At 47.7% G+C, this 19,062-nt stretch overlaps 1 protein-coding gene and 1 pseudogene across 3 annotated transcripts in view; one reads left to right on the plus strand and one right to left on the minus strand.

Annotated features, from left to right (window-relative positions):
- LOC102553550 (uncharacterized) overlaps positions 1-19,062 on the minus strand; it is a 36,071-nt pseudogene that overhangs the window by 15,890 nt on the left and 1,119 nt on the right.
- The window catches only part of Ddx11 (DEAD/H-box helicase 11), a 104,807-nt gene that overhangs the window by 12,939 nt on the left and 72,806 nt on the right, over positions 1-19,062 (plus strand). The window lies entirely within an intron of this gene.

Here is a 19,062-nt window from a genome sequence, read left to right on the forward strand (position 1 = left end):
GCTCTGTGGGGTGTTCTGTAGGAGCTTGGAAGATAATGTTGAGAACAGTGCAAACGGTTTTGTGGTTTTGGTTAGCTGGGTCTGTAGAATCAGCTGTAATGAACAAGATATCAAAACTACTGAAGCAAAACCTTTGCATTACTGGGATCCTTTGCAGTACTGGGATGACTGATGCTGGCTTGCTGGATCTAAGAAATTTGCAGTGATTTAGAAGAGATGAGCGCCACTGAGGTGAAATCAGGGAAGTGTTTCCTGAGAGCACAGGGAAGCTGTGTTCCATACGCATGGTCGTTCCTCATGTCCGCCAGACTTGGTAATGTGTAAGAGTCACCCAGGGTTACTAGGTTTCAGACATGAAGGTAGCAGCTGAAGCTTGATACTGCAAGAGTGCAGGAGAGGCCGTTGGTGAAGGTGCAGCCTCAGTGGCAATTCAAGGCCCAGGATTGAAGAGAAGTTGAGGCTTAGCACCCTGAAAGGAGCCTGTGAGAGGCTATTTGTGAAAGTGCAGTGCAGTTGCAGCAGAAGACAGCAGTGTTTTGGAGATGCCAGTGCCATGAGATGAGCACCAAGAACAGCAGCAACAGTGGACTACAGGCATCTGGAGCCTACAAGACAAGGTGTGTGCTACAAAGGGCAGGGCTGGTGAAGTGACCCAAGCCCTTGGAGGAGCCCAGAAGATCGTGAGTGGATCCCAGACATTGGGCAGTCAGAGTTTGATTTTTCTTTTCATTGTGACCGTGCCCTGATATTTTTCCCTCTTTCATTTATGTATGTATGTATGTATGTATATATGTATGTATGTATGTATGTATGTATGTATTTACTTACTTACTTACTTACTTTATTATATATAAGTACACTGTAGCTGTCGTCAGATACACCGGAAGAGGGCATCAGATCTCATTACAGATGATTGTGAGTCACCATGTGGTTGCTGGGAATTGAACTCAGGACCTCTGGAAGAACAGTCAATACTCTAAACCATTGAGCCATCTCTCCAGCCCATATTTTTCCCTCTTGAAGAAAGTACCCCACAGTTAAGAGGCTTTGAATTTTATTAGATATTGGATACTTTAAAGGGATTGGCATTTTAATCTGTAAAGCCTGTGGGTCTTTTAAAATTATTTAGGTCTTGGGGATGAGTAAGAAAGAAAGGGATGAGGCTTAATGGTGATGTGTTTCTCAAGTTGACAAGGGATCAGTTGTACTGGCTGGTTCTGTGTGTCAACTTGACACAAGCTGGAGTTATCCCAGAGAGAGGAGCCTCCCTTGAGGAAATGCCTGCATGAGATCCAGCTGCAAGGCGTTTTCTCAGTTAGTAATAAAAATGTTGAAGGGCAGATCGCAGCTGGTGCCATCCCTGGGCTGGTATTGTAAGGTTCTATAAGAAAGCAAGCTGAGCAAGTAAGGGGAAGGAAGTCAGCCATGCACCACTCCTCCATGGCCTCTGCATCAGCTTCTGCCTCCAGGTTCCTGCCCTGTGTCAATTCCTGTCTTGACTTCCTTTGGTGATGAACAGCCATGTGGAAGTGTAAGCTGAATAAACCCTTTCCTGCCCAACTTGCTTCTTGGTCGTGATATTTTGTGCGGTAATAGAAACACTGGTAAGACACCATTTGATGGGGACTTTGCTCTACTCTGGACGGAATGTGAGTGAAGGGTTCAACTTCTCTGAGTACCTAGACCTGTAAGTCTTCTCTTCTCTGGTGGGGCTGGGGCCACTGGGCTATACCTCTAAAGCATGCCACAGGATAGGAAACCACATGGCCTGCTGGGGGTCTATAGGTTGTGGGTGGATTAGTTGAAATCCCTCTCCACCTGGCTGTGTAGACAGAGAAGTAGGAAGCCATGATTTGCTTAGTGTCCTGGTATCAGCCTGGGTTGGATCTCGGAGCTAAAACAATCTTTTCCAAGTGGTACCTCCTCCGTTGTGAGATCCAGAAGGCCATAGAGTTGTAAAGGGATGGGACAGGGATTAGTGGTTGAGAATATATTGTCAGAAACCAAGAGGACAACTCATTCTCACCATCATGCCTGGTGCGGGTCGAGCTTCTTTCTGGCTTCAGGAGGCTGTACCAGCAGCAGCTTTGTGCCTTTTCTGCCTTGTGGGGAGCCAGTCTGCCTGCTTCTGTGAAAGCCTGCCTGTCAGGCGTAGTCCAGTCAGGTCAGGGTCTACTGGCAGATTGCCTGCTCTACTGACCACAGGAGGACAGGGTTTCCACTTGAAGTTCATGTCGAGGAGCTCAATGTTCTATTAGCCTTGGAGGAAGGAGGAGTGAGGGGGAGGGAGGCCTCCAGATGGGTACAGGTATTGAATGTACGTCAGCCACTGTCTCTGCTGGCTTGGGAGTTTGCTTCCCACCATACTCTAAAGCCTCTGAGAAGCTCAAGGCTGCAGCAGCACTGACTGGACAGCCCTCTCCACCTCGACCTCTGTCTCTCAGTCTTCTCTTCCGTCTTTCCTATAATCCTCACCCCCCATCTGAAGACTACTCCACTTCCTAGTGGCCTGACCCGTACACTGCAAGCGTGCCTGGTCATAGGCTCTCAGCATGACGTCACACTTTCAAGTCCTCTGTCACCAAGTCCGCTGTGTTTGTGGTGAAGTATCCCTTGCTTCGCAGTAGTTACCCCACCTCATCCCTCAACTCTTGTTTGAACCAGCTCTGACCACCAGGGCAGGAGGAAAGCATACGCTCTGCTGAGCCTTCTGTATCTTTCCAAAAAGGTTACCCTTCTTACCCTAATGGGCACTGTTCACGGGGGCTGAGGCCTGCAGTTGCCATTACCATTGTATGTCTCTCCTTTCTCAGTCCTACTAAAGCTAAATAAAGTGCACTGGGCTGGAGCACGTAAGGAAGTCACTTGCGCCATTAGTTCTGACACATGGTGGACACAGGTGATGGTCCACCGAGGACAGTTGTCCAGCCACTCTGCCCCATGGACACAAGAGTGTTAGACCTTTTCTTGCCCAGCAGCCTCTCTGGCCTGTTCCTGCTGAAGTAAGGAAGGCTGCAGCCTGCTTAGGGGGTCATGGTCCAAAATTAACATTATATATTTTGTTGCTGGATAGACAGTTGGTTCTTCTATTCAATTTTCGAGACATGATTGGTCAGAATTTTCAGTGAAAGATACTTAATCCATTTTGATTCCTTTGAATTCAGACAAGGAAAATGAGATCTGTATCTGCACTGAGGTCCCCATTGGGAGGGTCCCAATGTCAATCTAAGGGAAAACATTCTACCACGAGATGCCAGGATTTATATAGAAGGATATGTGTCTTTTGGGGGGATCATTTAGGAATGTCAGAATAAAGAGGGCATTTACCTATCAAAATTGGGAAGCACTCTTTTAATATGGGGCAGTTCTTCCCATAGGGATTTTCACCTCTCCTTAGTAGATGCCTCCATGGTAAGCCAAGCATAGTTAGACTCCAAGTGTCTAATCTCTACCTGTGGAAGACCCCACATAATTGTGAGAAGAGTAGTTGACATAGAACATTGTCACCAACTGCCTTCCTCCCTGTACGTTGGGCCTCTCTCTCCAGCCACCTTCCTCCCTGTACGTTGGGCATCTCTCATCACAACATCCCATCCTGCCTGCCTGCCTGTAAAAACCTTAACTGGAAACAAATTCTCTGTGAGGGGTCATGAAACAACCTCTCAGAATTGACCTCTCTCAAAGACCATACTAAGAGTCCGAGCAGGAGGAGACAGGAAACTTCTACTTCAGGGTAGAAACTTTCAGTTACTTAGAATGCCAGATAAGGGTTATCAAGTTGGATCTTGGAGGTATTTGTTCAGAGATAGACGTATCCCAAGCAATCTGTCCAATTCCTAGGTATCCTACCTGAAAATGAGGAAAGTTCATGTAAGAAAGCAAGAGGAATGGATGGGAAGCAAGGAATAAACTGTAAAGTCCTGTCAGGAGCCATTTAGGAAACACTAAGGCTAGCAGGTGGCCTTCCTGGAGGAGGCCTCACTCTCTGCTTGAACTAAGATGGCTGAGCTGTGAGATGCAAGGCCTCAAAGAGACTTCATCTCGGGATTGCTTTTGGCAAGTGCTGTGCCTTTCCTCTCATTATGGAATTAGTGTAATAATCCTTGGGCTTTAACCCACCCCATTGAGCAGATTTCCTGCAGATCAACCTAAAGATGACTTCATGAATCAATACTGTTCAGATGAATAATGATTTTATTGAATTCCTGATTTGATCTTAGGAAGAAAGTTTTAAGAGGTGGTTTTAGTTGGTTTCCTGGGGATACATAATCAAGAATAGAAATGTTCCAATTCCTAATTCATAATATTTAGTAAAGGCTGTATAATAAGAAATACAGTGAGCTTTCATACCCCAACCAAACAGACGACAAATAGACTTGGGAGAAATCTGTGATCCAGGAAAACCATTCTAGTTCATGTTGGCAGTGAAGCCCCTGGTGTGCAATATGGCGATGCAGGCCCCTGGGGAAGAGGTGCTTTGGGTTTATACAGCTCTTACGGGACAGAGCTGCTTGCAACTCCTTATCTACATCCTTCTGTCACTCCCATTCTGTGCAACATTTATCTATGAAAATGCTAGAGAACAGAAATAAAGATGGTGGGGTTGCACTGGGAAGCTTTGCTCCATCCATCCATCCCTCCATCCCTCTATCCCTCTATCCATCCATCCATCCTTCCATCCCTCCATCCCTCTAACCTTCCAACACTCCCTCCATCCATCCCTCCATCCTTCCATCCCTCCATCCCTCTATCCCTCTATCCATCCATCCATCCCTCCATCCCTCTAACCTTCCAACACTCCCTCCATCCATCCCTCCATCCTTCTATCACACCATCCCTCCCTACATCCAAAGGTATATGTCTGTCTGTTCATATGTACCTATGTAAGTATATGTGTATACATGCAAGCATGCATGAACACTTGTGGCATTGAGACTGATTGCTGGGCTAGAATGTATTTGTATCAATGTATATGTGTATGTGCAAATTTGCCTGTGTACAAAAATTTAAGTATTTTCCTTTCTTTCCTCTCTAGTTCACAAAGAGGTAACTAGGCAGACAAGGGCTCCTGGTTAACTGGCCAGAGAAGGGAGCACTAGCAATAAATCCTTTACCTTACTCCTACCCCACAGACCCAGGGCCCTCTGTTAAGAAACAGGTGTTACTTTGCCTGAAGCCATAGGTTTCTGGCCCCAGAATAACAAAGAATCAAGGGGAGTAAATATTAATACTAAGCAACTTTTACTTTTGCAAAACCCAAGTTTTGCCTCCAACAATGTTCTGTCACCTCAGCTGACTTCTGGAGCGAACCAGTGCTCTCTGGTCAGCTTCTGGCAAAGTACGACCACACCGCAAATAGGATGCGGGTTGTTTTAACTTTGATTTGATCTGTCACCAACAGTAACTCAGAATGAAGTTTTTGGACGGTGACGCTGCAGATATTAAATAACCGCTGGCCATGCACACAGCTCACTGCTGCTGCCCTTTCAGAGCAGCAGCCATGGGCTCAATCTCCAACAGACAGGAGTTGGGTCTTAAGGAGTAGCATTAGGTAGAGATGAAAAGTATGCTTTAACACACGCGTGTAGAGCTCTGCTATGGTCAGGCTCACCTGGGTACAACAGAGAATGAGCAGGACTAAAGAGGAAAGTTCCTGGAGTTATGCACATGGAGGTGAAGGATGTCACTGTCTGGGAAAACCAGGAACCCAGGCTGCAGGCACACGGGGAAACCCTGTACATGAGCACTGCAAGCTAGGCCGGATTTCAGGGCAGTACAGGAACCTCACCATGGACAGACCGTGGGCTCTCACCCTACAGGAATGACCATGGAGCCACAATCTTGACAGTGTGTTACATTTTGTTAACCCAAACTTTGAACAGCATCCACATCCTTTTAGTTTCAGCTCCCACTACCAAGGAAAATTCCTCTTACACTTCCTTATCCAAGTGAGAGCCTGATTAATATCGCCTCTCCCTTTAAGACAGATCTCTGGTCACCTAAGGCCTGGTGAGATACCAGGCTGCACCTTGGGCCTGGCAGCTGCTCTTCCCTCCTTGGGAGTGGAGAGAGCCCAAGCTGCTCCTGTCTTCAGTGTCAGCATGGTTTTAGCATTCCTGAACCTGTAGTTGTCTACACTGACACACGTGCAGTCAAAGAGAAAGACCTCCTCAATCCCAGGAAGACAGGGTTTGGAGCCATGCTGTGTGCACTGAGAAATTGAAAAGTCTGCATGAGAGCTGGACAGAGAGGTTGCTTTTCCTCAGAAATGGGGACACAGGGCAGGTCTGTAACGTTGTATTACTAGTTTCACACAACATTACAACCACGGTTTTAGTAGAAACCTCAAATCAGCTATAAGTTATACATTAACAGGGATGGGAGCAAGTAAAGTGGGTTGAAACTAAGGAATGAACCTAACACACCACCCCATCTCTCTCCCCCCGGCTCCACATTCTCTCTCTCATCCTCCCTGTCCCTCCCCATCCTCCCTCCTCCCAAACCGTTAGCTCTGGGGCTTCCTGTGTCAGGCTCACGGCTCTCCCACCCACTATGAAGAAAGCCTCCATGTTAGTGCACTTCAGAAGGTCCCTCTGACAGAAGCGCTCCATGATTTTCAAATCAGACTGTGCTTATCTGTTCCTTTGTCTACTAAACTGCCTCAGCTTCACACGTGAGGCCAACAGCACTCTGGAGAAAGCTTGCCTGACCCACTGTTAATACGGAGCTGTCCTTACTGAGCATCCTCACCTTGTCCTCCCCACCTTCATCCTCCCAGTCCTCACTCAGTGTAATCAGGATCTGGGGGGGAAGGTCTAGAGGACAATTTCCAAGTTGCGGATCAAAAGTTCTTATCAATAAACCTGTGTCTTCCCACACAAAAGAGTTACCTGTGCACTAAGCCGCATTCCTTTGAAGACACGAGCAAGTATCTGTGTCATCCAGATGTGGTTTAAGCAACAGACCGCAGAATTATTCTACCCAAGTCAAGCATACTCAACCAGTGGGTTCACGGGAGCTTTATAGTCAGGTATGCATGTGGAGTCAGTTAGAAGGAGGGGCCACCCTTGGACAAATGATCTCCAAATGCCTGACCCAGCGCGGTCTTCATCTTAGAAAAGCTGCATTTCTGAAGCTGCGTATGAATGGGCATCAGGCCATACTTGTCCTTGTTGAGGGTCCTAAGTACCCTAAATGGGGGGGACCATGGAATGGCTCTCCCTTAAATAACCTTTATAGCAGTCCCAAATGTTACTACTCAACAGCAAAGACCATTAAATATCTAATGGCTTTGACTTCTCAATGAGGAAATGTCAGCGCGTTTGATCCTCTAAAGCAATAGCTACTAAGGTCTGCGTCTTCCTTCCTTTTGCTGTAGTAAGACACCATGACCAAGACAGCAGACTTAGAAAAGTGAATTGTAATTCAGACTCATAGACCGAGAGTCTACTGTGGTACAACAACGCCATTGTGAGAGGAACAGCTGAGAGCTCACTTGGTCTGCATGTGGGAGGCAGAGAGGGAATGAGTCATTGGGAATGGCCTGGGCTTTTGAAACCTTCAAACCCAGCACCAGGAACACAGCTCTTCTCAAGGCCCCACTGCCCAACCCTTCCCAAACAGTTGTACCAGCTAGGAACATGTATTGACTCCCAGGACCCTATGGAGACCAACTTCATTCAAACCCCTACATAGGTCCATAGCATGATCACTAGGAAGAAAAAGGCCCTCAAGTCTAATATCACCACAGCCACTATGCCCATATGGTGAGGGGGCGACCTCCACTTCATGTTCACATGGAGCATCGATATGTGTGTGTCTGGTTTGCAGTTTTGTATTCAAGGGAGCTGTGTTTTTTGTTTCTTTTGGGGCAACCAAAGGACTCCTATGTACCTGCTTTGGATTCATTTCTAGTCCAGCTGTTGGAAAGGGAAAGAAAACTGCTATGTCTGCTTCCTCAGGTCACCTTGTTATTCTTTCCCAAGTCAGCATTCTCGGTGACTTTTATCCAGTGCAGAACCTGCAACACCGGCCAGGTCAACTACAGCCTCAATACTGCCCCTTAATACTGCCCAACTGTGGAGGCCAACAGGCTGGGGCCTGGGCACAGACTATGGAGACATTAGGACTTAACTCTGGGAAGAATCCAAACTTGGCTCATTCCCTCCCACTTCCCTCAAATCCCGGGGGTTAGGGGTCTCCACACCATCTACTAAGATCCCAGGGGCAAAGGAAGCCGGCAGTTGCTCTGAACATGTTAGGAGATCGCTTCAGGCCGACCATCACCCTGCTGTGTAGAGTGTCTGAGACGATTCCTCCTGCCTGCCTGAAACTTTTTTCCCTTAGGCTTCGGGCCTGCTTCCCATCTCCTGCCTTCTCTGTGCCTGGCTCCTGGGGGTGGTCACTGTGTTTGCCACATTTGGAGGTTGAACTGTTAGAAATGCCATGAGGAAGCCTTGTGGGGGGAGTGCACACATTTAATCCCAGCACCCGGGACTCAGAGGCAGGTGGATCTCTGAGTTCACTGCTAGCCTTGTCTTATTGAGGGAGTTCGAGGATACCAGGGTTACACAGAGGTCTTGAGTCCACCCCGCCCCAAAGTGAGAAATGTCATGTAGAGATAAAGGCAGAGTATCTGAATACCTCATCTCGGGCTCTGGGCTAGTTAATGTAAGTTAAACAACAGTTTGTGGCAGTTAGGGTTTGCCCATCCCCCAGAGTGCTATCCACCAATCCCCTTTCTGCAAGGGGGCGGGCCTATCAGCCTCCCTTCCTTCTTCATTCTCTGTCCTGGAACATCCACTGCCTGGTGAGGACCAGTGTACAAAATACAAGTGTGTCGTAGGCTACTTTGCATCGATGTGGCAGACACTATGACCAAAAGCAACACAGGGCACACAAGCTTTATGAGGCTCATGTGTCCTGATCCTTGGTCGTCTTTGATGAGAAGTCAAGGCAGGAACTCCATCAGGGCAGGAACCTGGAGGCAGGAAGTGAAAGAGAGCCTTCAGAGGAGGGCTGCTGACTGTCTTGCTAACCTGACTGTCCTTCTCAGGACATGCTGCCCAGTAGTGGCGGATCCTCCAGAGGGCTATGATCCTCCCATACCTGTCACTGAGGAAGACACCACATCATTCCTGTAGGCTATGTGATGCAGGCATTCTCTCAATCACACTTCCCTCCTTTCAGATGTCTCCTGCTTGTGTTGTTGACAAATGGACCAGCACAGGGTCAATGGTCACCATACAAATGGAAAGAGCAGGACTAGGACCAGGTGACATGTCACCAGAGGTGGGAACTCAGGTAGAATGTCTAAGATTCAGAAGCAGCTGGCTGTCCCTTGTAGCTCTCAGGACCTATTTGAGGCAGACGTGAGGGCCTGGTGGATTGCACTGGAACTCAGTGCTCACTAGGTGGAGTGGATGTGTGTGGCACAGCCTGAGAGAAGCTATGACTCTGACCTGCCTGCTACAGAGAGCCCTAGGCAGAGAGAGGCCCTGACTGCTCCTCACTCCTGTCAGTGAAATGGTCCCTAACCTGCAGGGACCAGGAGAAAGTTGAATGGGTGAGGTCCTGTTGCAGTCTATTTTGACATGCACTTGGCTTAACTAGGACTCAGAGACCGGGTGTCTCATCCTAAATTGGCAAGGACGTTCCTCTTACGTGCCCGGGTGAAGAGCACAGCTTTGCTCTGGAGTCCAGTCATGAGTGTGGCTGAATGACTGATCAGTGCGTGCAAGTTCTAGCCAGTGTGGTTTCTCCCCCTGATGTTTACAGCCTGACACTGATCATGGACAGACACCTCCTACCCAGGCTAGCTAACCCCTCCTCCCGTGCTATACCAATTAAACAGCCTGAGATTCCTGGTAGCCACAGGCACACTTAGAGTTCCCAGCTTCACTTTCAATGTGTCTTTCCTTCATTTCCTCAGCAGCTCAGGAGAGCAGTGTGAGGTCAGGTGACCTGCTGCAGATATCCTCAGGAACCTATACCCTCTCCCTAACTCCTCAGAGGGATGACTGGTTGTTTTGTTTTGAGACAGGGATTCTCTGTGTAGTCCTGGCTGTCTTGGAACTCCCTCTGTAGACCAGGCTGCCCTGAAACTCTCAAGAGTTTCACCTGCCTCTGCTTCCTGACTGCTGGACCTAAGCTAAGGCCTGTACCAGCCGCACCGCCCAAGCTGCTGTGTTCTTAAGGGCAAGCCATTGACTTTGTAGGATTCCAGGAAGCCAGAGAAAGGAAACAGATGAACTGGCAGCTCTCCTGCTAGTCAGAACTCCCCACACCGGGCTTAGCGGTCCAGATGCAATCTATGGAGCAGGCTGCAGAGTTGAGACACCCAATTATACCCACAGGACCCGGGTCCTAGTTTTGATTACTGTTCGATTTCCCACATGTAATGAAATGCTCTACTTTCTTATTTCTATAATTAATGAATGTATTTCTTAGCAAATACAATTTCAACTTTATTTCCAAAGAAATTACAACTTTATCTTTATTTATACAGCTGTTTGACGCTTTGTGAAATGCTTAGAAGTGTTTTGCCAAGTCACAGACAATGTCTTCAAACTTAACTAAGTACACACTGGGCTCGGCTTCAGCCTGGTGTATGACCATGCCAATTCTCTTGGAGGCATCGTCTTTGGTGTATCCCACATGTTTGCCTATCAGGGCATCCATAAGCTCAAGGTTGATGTCTAAAAGAGGCGGCTTTCTGCACCCTGCCAAAATACAGAGGTCGTCCTCTATATAGTCTTCTAGAAGCTGGTACATGTACAGCACAGGATCTTTCTCATATGTTATATAAAAGCTGGCATCCAAGATAGGAGTTTGGCCCAGGACCATGCCCCTGCAATCACCCTCATCGCCATGCTCACCCTCAAATACATGTTCCACTGCTTTGCCAATGATGGCATCAAGAAGGCTGGTGTCAGTGACTTGGGATGATGCTACCCTGTCAGACGGAATTTTAAGGCACAGTACTCTCTTGTCTTTGTTAACTTCCAGTCCACAGACACAGTCAATGCCATCGCATTTCAGCAGGTGGAGAGAGGTCTTTACAGCCACCTGATCCAGCACAGTTCCTTTCCACTGTGTGATGGGCTCATGTCCCTCCTTCTGCCCGAGAGAAATTCTACAGCCCATGATGTTCCTTCGGGTCAGGGTTGGAGAAACTTTTCCTCTCCCTGACCAGCTCTCTTCTTGGCCAACTTTGCGCTTCCCATGTTCTGTTCTGCAGCTTTGCTGGTGTGCTGCCCTTCTGCTTCCTGGGTCCTGGAGGGTTCCAAGGTTCTTCCTAGCTTGTACTGTCTTCCTGCCTCTGGGGATAGAGGCTGTCGGAGGGGGCTCCAGATACCTCTGCTAAAAGCCGGAGGCGAGGGCGTCCAACCTAAGGACTGCTCCACACAGAGCGGAGGAGGATTAACTATTTTATTAAACCTTGCGTCCCATACAACGCAGGGATTTGTAGAGTACAACTTGGGAACTTTTTAACATATGCTAAGAATTCAACAGCCATTGGTATGATTATCTTACGCATTGCAAACATGATTCCAGGAGATTTTCAAAACTTGTAGCTGTGCCTGAAGGAACTCTCATCCCCCACACCGGTCACCTTTCCCTGTCTAACACACCACCCCTTCATGAGCACTAGCATGTCTGATCAGTATGAATTTGATTATAGCTTTTACTCTTTAATTACCTTTGCTTGTGTGGCTGTGGTTCTGTGTACATGTGTGTGCACAGGTGCATTTCTTCATGTGTGTATGTGCGTTGGTGTGCTGGGCACGCACAGTAAGGGTCAGGGTTAGAGGGAAGTGTTGATGGTGAGCTCTCTCCTTCCACCCTGCTGCTCTACAGTCCCCATTGATATTGTTGGGTCATATATTAGCCTGGCTGGCCTTGGAGATTTCAGTCAGTTCTGTTGTCTCTGCCTCAGGCTTTGCCGTGTTTGCATATTTTACTTTACATTGCTTGCTACTCAGTAAGCCTTTTATTTTTGAGGAATCTTGGGATGTTGTATGGTCTTTAGGCTAACATACCTACCCTCATTATATCCTTGCTCTCGTTTAGCCCTGGTTTCTTTTTTTTTAATTATGTTGTATTTTAGGTTTCTTCTTGAAAACCAATTGAACGAAATGTGCTCCTTGTGTTTGCGTGTGTGCATGCAAGTTTGTGTGTACCTATGCATGGAGTACACCATAGTTCCATCCTCTTCCCAGTGGCCTGTTCACTTTCCTGAACCTCATAATGGGTTTCCTTCCAAGCCCAACTATTTCCTCACTCCGATGTTGTGTCATACACAATACATTCGGTGCCTCCTCTTCTCGCCCACAATATCTCTTACCTTCCCCTCTCAGAACTTGTCCACTCTTACGTTTCCTGTTTTAAGACTGAAACACAAGGGCACACAAACAGTTGAGCAAGACACTCTCAGGCATTCACACACACACACACACACACACACACACACACACACACACACACACACATTTCTGTTCCTGAGACTGGCTTATTTCATTTAGCATCTTGATCTCCATGTCGACACACATCCTGCTTATCTCAATTTCCTTCACATGTAATGATGTGACAGTGTTGCTGATTTCTCATCCCTTCCCACATGTTTGTGCTCATCCTGTCGGTTCCCTTCTGAGCTATAGTGAACAGGGCAACCATGAGCCTGGATGTCTGAGGATCCCTGCCTTACATTGATGGATCAGACAGCAGTCCCCTTTTCCTTGTTCTGAGGAACTTTCATGCTGGCATCCAGGGTCATTTCCCCGGTCTCACTTCCCAATATCAGTGTGTGAGCATCCATGATTCTCCCTGTCCTGCCTGTCATTTGTTGGCCTTGGTTTCCTCGTTACCAGTCATGGTGGAGGGGGGGGACCTGTCACCTCAAACACCTTTAATTCCCTTCCCGGGATGGTGAGGATGCTGAGCACTTGTTGAAGTGTCTACCTTTGTGGGTCTTCTTTTGAGGGCCTTCTCTTCAGTTCACTACCCCAAGTATTGATTAGATGCTTTGGTTTTTGTTGTGTGGGGCAGTGGGGGTTGCCACTAGACAGAAGACCGGGCAATGAAGTTAGTTCAAAAAAACAAAAAACTCGGAATTCTCATAATTGCGAACACTAGGCATTAGTTCCAATTCAGGTCAAGGGCTACTGGTTTCAGAACAAGTGACGAAAACATTCCACTAGAAGGATCATGTCACTTGGGACAACACCTGAGGCCCTCCCCCATGCATATAAAGCATCCCAACCTCTCAAGACTGAGCCAAACAGAAGCATCTACCCCTGGATCCCAGTCCATTCCTGGAATGTGGAGGAGGCCTCTGTCCACAAGGGAAAAAGTGCATGAGCTATTTCACCAAGAATCATCCGAGTGCATCCGTCTTAGTGAGCTGTAATACTCTTGGGAACAGTTTTCCCTGAGGAAGCCTTCCTTGCTGGATCTTGGCCAGGCCCAGCGTTCTGGGGAGGCTTCCCTGCAGCTACTTGGCTTGACACTGAGGATGCCGTTGGCTGTAATTGCACACCACATCCTTCCACTCCCCTGGTGGCTCTGGCTCCGGTCCTAGGGACATAGTGAAGGGTGTAAAATGCTCACTGGGCAAGCACTGGTGAGTCAGGGTTCAATACCTTGGGCCCACGTCAGCTTTGATCTATGTTTCTTTGTGGTGGGGCCCAAGTGTGTGCTCTTGGACAACTCTTAGGTGAATCTTAATTCCTCTCCGTGTGTGAGCACAGGGCAGAGTCTTAGGGTGACACTGAGATCCTTTCTCAGCCCCTACTGCTCCTTCACACCACAGAGGAAGTGTCCACTAGGAAATAGCGAGCAAGAGGAGCTGAGGGAGGGGCCTGGCTTAGATGACCACAGAGTACCATCCTTGATAAGACTGCTGAAGTGAAAGGTTTGATTTGGTTTCTAAGAGCAAGAAATCTGAAATCTGAAAGTCAAAACACTTTCTGAATGGCCTTGTAGGGCATCAATGGCAGGAGATCGATGCCGCAGAGTAGGGGATGCCAGGGCAAGGGGTGGGAGGGAGCGGGTGGATGGGTGAGGGAGCACCCTCAGAGCTGCAGGGGGCGGGGGCATGAGATATCGGGTTTCTGGAGGGGAAACTGGGAAACGGAATAATATTTAAAATGTAAATAAAAATATCCAATCATAGGAAAAAATTCCTTTCCTGACACACTCTGGGAATGGTCAGAAGACCGGACCCAGAGTCTGATGTTCTCGAGTCCCTAGTCCAGCTCATAGGTAGGAGAATACATTGTTGTCCTGTTTGCATTGATCCGTTAGTATTGGAGTTTCAAGAGTTTGTTAGGCACACTGTGGGTGCTGGGACTCCAACCTGGGGCCTCTGCATGAGCAGCCAGTGCACATAACCACTGCGCGGTCTTGACACCACACCCATATGATCTTACTGAGGATAAACTCAAATGCCAGATTAACTTGTGGGTTATCTTCTGCACATTGATTAAATATGTCCCTACAGCATGGACCAAGGTTACTTTAGTGGATATGAATAGTAGCCCCTACTTTCTTTTTTTTGTCCTCCGATTGTCATGGGATGGCCTGAGTTCTCACCATGGCACTCAGAGTGACATAAAATTTAAACTGCTGTCTTTCTTTGTACAATGTCCAATTAAATGTTTATTTCCTTTTTCAAAACATTATTTTTAGTTTCTCTGCCTCTCTGCCTCTCTTCCTCTCTGCCTCTCTGTCGCTATCTCTCTGTGTCTCTGTCTTTGTCTGTCTCTGTCTGTCTCTCTCTGTCTCTGTCTCTGTCCCTCTGTCTCTCTGTCTCTGTCTCTCTCTGTCTCTCTCTCTCTATGTCTCTGTAAGCTATGCATGTACATGCAGGCACTTATGATGACCAGCAGAGGGCTCTGGATCACCTAGGAGCTGGAGTGACTCATGATTGTTAGTCCCTGGGCGTGAGTGCTGGGAGCCAAGGAGATCATCTCCAAAAACAGTCCAAGCTCTCAACCGTGAGCCCTTTCTTCAGATGGCCCCACTCTGCTTCAAGAGTAGCTATTGATGAACTGCACTTTACCATGCAGTGATTTGTCAGGACGTTCCCCCCAAGAAGAACCAGTTAGGCTCTGACTAAATACTACGTAGGTCTTTAGCAGGAAAGACTTCCCAAAAAAGGACACTCACTGTTCTAGAAAGTGGCACTGAAGTGTCCAAATGATCACTTTTGAGAAATGAAAGAACTGACTGCAGCACAGAGCAGAGTGACCTCAAAGTGAAGCCAGAGGAGAGGGTACGAGACCGACATGTGTCCCACACTGCAGACCTTGCTGCCTGAGTTGAGCCTGTGCGAACTTCGATCAACCATAGATCTGATTATTGTTGTTGCGGTGGGTTTTTTTTACAACTCATTGAATTTCTACTTGACGCAAAGGGGCTTTCTTCCTGAGTGTTAGGACTGAGAATCTAGGACCAGGAGAGACAATTGTAGACAATCTAGGACCAAGAACAACCTGGCCTAGAGTGTTTCCTCAGCCCACCCAATTGTTTTGCCAGAGAAACAACAGTACATGTGCTGTTCAGGCCAGCTGCTATGCCAGGAGCAAGAGTCAGATTTGCCTCAGGAATGTCCCTGCCTCTACCATGCTCCTTGGTTGATATCCACGCCCTAACCACTCGCAGTATTCAGTGGTTACAACCTCAGATACTGTTCCACAAAAACTTCGGCTACAGAGACATCTGGGATACAAGGTCTGCAGCTTTCCAGAGACTGAAACCAAGCAAGACATGCAGATGGCAAGCCACAACAGGTAACATGGTGACTGGGTCAGACCACAGGATGGAAACACAAGCCAGGAAGAGTCAACGCCTCCCTGAAGGTAACCAGTGGGAAGGCTCACCTGGCTACCCTGTAAGAGCAGACTTGCACACTTTCAACAAGGGAGCACGACCTTTGCTGACCTGACTTCTTGTGATTGATGCTTGGGGTTCATGCTCCTGATAGTGATCTGCCAGAACTTCCCTCTCTCTGGAAGGAGCCCCTTGGCCACATATGGCAAGACAATCGGGAAAAGCAGTGTCAAAGGACCGCCTGCCACATGTGCCCAGATGTTCCTATTTCAACTGGGAGAGCTGAGGGCATTGTCCCAGTCCTGGGCTCCGAGGATACTTCAGGCCCAGTGCCCACAGGGGAACAGTCCCTACGTTGGAGAACACAGGAGCCAGCTGCCCTCTGTCCCTGTCTTCTGCCTTTCTGCTTGCTTTCGCCTTGCTCTGGAATCTGACCCTCAGGGAATGTGTCTGTCTATCTCAGACTGTGGCACCTGGGACATCAAGCCCAGAGTGAAAGCTCCGTCCTGGCTGCTATCCTCTAGTGAGTGCATTCCCTGAGCACGCGTTAGGTAGGGAAAACTGCTTCTGAGACCTTGTCCAGGTTGGAGCCAACCAGTCTCTGGTTGTCTTTTTTGCAGGAAGTTAGGGAGCTCTGGGATGCTCTGTCTTCTTGTGCCTTAGCCACGTTCACCAAAGTCAGGATGTCTGGACTCCATGGAATGGGCCTACATAGAAATCACGCACATATGTGCATTCGCACTCACACTGGCACACACACACGTTCATACACACACACACACACACACACACACACACACACACACACACACACACACACACACACACACATCCAAACTTGTCGCCTCAGAGAACCCAACCTCTGTCTACCAGTCCTTTTCCTGATGTTTCTCCAGGACACTTTCAGAGGCCCAGTGTCATTACAGGCATTGACTCAGCTGGAGCACTGGTTCAGCCTTCCACATCTGCTGAGCTCTGCATCCTCTCAAAGGGCTGAATGACAGGGCACCGGTGAGATTAATGAGCACTCAAGGAGTCCCACGACTGAAGGGTTCATTCTCAGCACTGCATGGTTGTGGATGCAATTGATGAGGTGATCTTTTTTATTTGAGGTTTGCTGTCAGCCTAACATTCTGTCTTTGTTTCTGTTATGATCATGATCCACACTTAATGTCTGACTTGTAGACATTTGAGTGCAGAATGAAACCACTAACAGGTTGTGTGTAATCCTAGTCTCTAGTCAGCCACCTTTATCCATAATTAGGGGATAAGACACCTCTGCACCGGTGCAGAGACCCTCACACACAGCACAGCAGGTGGTGGGGTTGTCCACCTAAAGATGTACATTCACAGGTCCCCTCCTCAAATGAGGCTTAAGTCAGGACCCTGAGTCGATTTACCTTAGATTCAATTCAAGGAGTTGGAGGAGGGACAGAATAGCATTGGAAATTCTGTGGTCTTAAGCCTTGGGTTCTTAGCAAAGTTGGGGTGACCTTGGTTATATCTTTACACCTTGGAAGGAAGTAGACTTACACTGAGAGAAGGCAAGAGAACTGGATGGTTTTGGTCAACTTGACACAGAGACACGAGGAGAAAAAAATTCAACTAAGAAATTACCTCCACTTTTCTTCCTGTGGTCACATCCATGGGCTATTTTCTTGGTCCCTGAGGAGTTCCATAAAGACCACTGTGGGCAGCACCACTCCTAGGCAGTGGTTCTCTGTCATACAAGAAGGCAAGCTGAGGAAGCCAGGGAGAACAAGTCAGTGGGTAACTTTCTTCCATTTTTCTTGCCTCTGCTCCTGCTTGACTCCTTACCCTGACCTTCCTCAGTGAAGGGTTTCACTGGGATGCCAATTAAACCGACCATTTCCTCCCTAACCAAGTCTTTGGCCCTGGTGTTGATCACAGCCTTAGAATTGAAACTGGGACAACAAAGAGCCAAAGGCAGTCCCATGCACATGGATTGCTGCGGGACATTTGATTAAACTCTTAAACCTTGAAACCAGAGACTGCGCATTTTTCTTGAATAATGTGTTCCTAGTTGTGGTATGGCTCAAGCTTAGTTCACACCTTTAATCACAACAGAGAAGGTAAAGTACAGAAAGTAGCATCAGGTTTAACAGTTCCATCTAATTGAGTGGCAGATGGAGTGATGAATCTAAGAGAAATTTAACACAAGCATATACGCCTCACTCGCACAAGAAGAGAGAGGAAAAAGAGCTACTTAAAAGAGAGCAGTGCAGAGAGAGAAATGACAAGGGAGCAGTTTTACTGGGTGAGTTTATAAAGAGGAAGAACCAAGAAGGGGTGAGCTACTTCCAAGAAATTCTTAGAGGCTGAAAACATTCTAGGCCTAGATAGGATCATGTGGAGGCTCTAAGCTTCTAAGACGAGGCTTAAGCTATCGTCGGAGTCTACAATTACACTAAGAGAATGAACAATGCATTTGCAGGGGAGGAAAAATGCAACACCCTAGTCCATTGCCTGAGGGGGAGCAGGTCCTGTCTCTGAAGGAGACTATGAGCAGGACCAGGGATTTGGATCAGGACAGAGTGGATCTTTTATTGGGTCCCTTAGTCTCCCAAGTCCTTATGAGCTAGTCAATGACGCAAAGACAAACCTGAGCGTGACATCTGGTTGAGCATGAGATCCTGTCCCACAGTCAGAGCAGTGTCTCAGGGAAGTAAGAACTGGGAAAGAAAACACATTTTTCCCAGAAGCAGACAAGACACTGAGGCAGTTCTCCAGGAGGTGTCCTGATATTTCCTGGAAAAGCATCTTAGAGCAAGCCAGCACCCAAGATCACAAGGGAGAGCTAAAAATCCATTCTCTTATCTATAAGGAGTCAACTTAGTTGTTTGGCAAGACCCTGAGAGGCAAAGAGGCATGACAGGAGCCTGGAGGCGGGGTGCAAAGACGGTGCTTCTAAGACGAGTATCCTCATGCCTAAGAGACTCCAGTTGCTGCCGCCTCCTTTCTTGCATTGCACATGTAATGATGCTTTTTAATATACACTGGAAGCAACATTGTTGGCCAGAACCAAAAAAAAAATTCAAGTTAGAGAGGGCCAAGAGCTCCTGGTGTCTTGACTCTGCCTTTCTTCCTCCAGGTCCCAAAATCGGAAGCCTGTGAATGTGGTGTTGACAAAACTCCCTTGTAGAGAGACTCTCCTATGTCTCTGTAGAAGCATCTCCTGCCAATAAATAGTCATCCGATTGGCTGAGGCAG

This window comes from Rattus norvegicus, chromosome 9 (assembly GCF_036323735.1).
Source record: "Rattus norvegicus strain BN/NHsdMcwi chromosome 9, GRCr8, whole genome shotgun sequence".
In the NCBI taxonomy this organism is placed as follows: domain Eukaryota; kingdom Metazoa; phylum Chordata; class Mammalia; order Rodentia; family Muridae; genus Rattus; species Rattus norvegicus.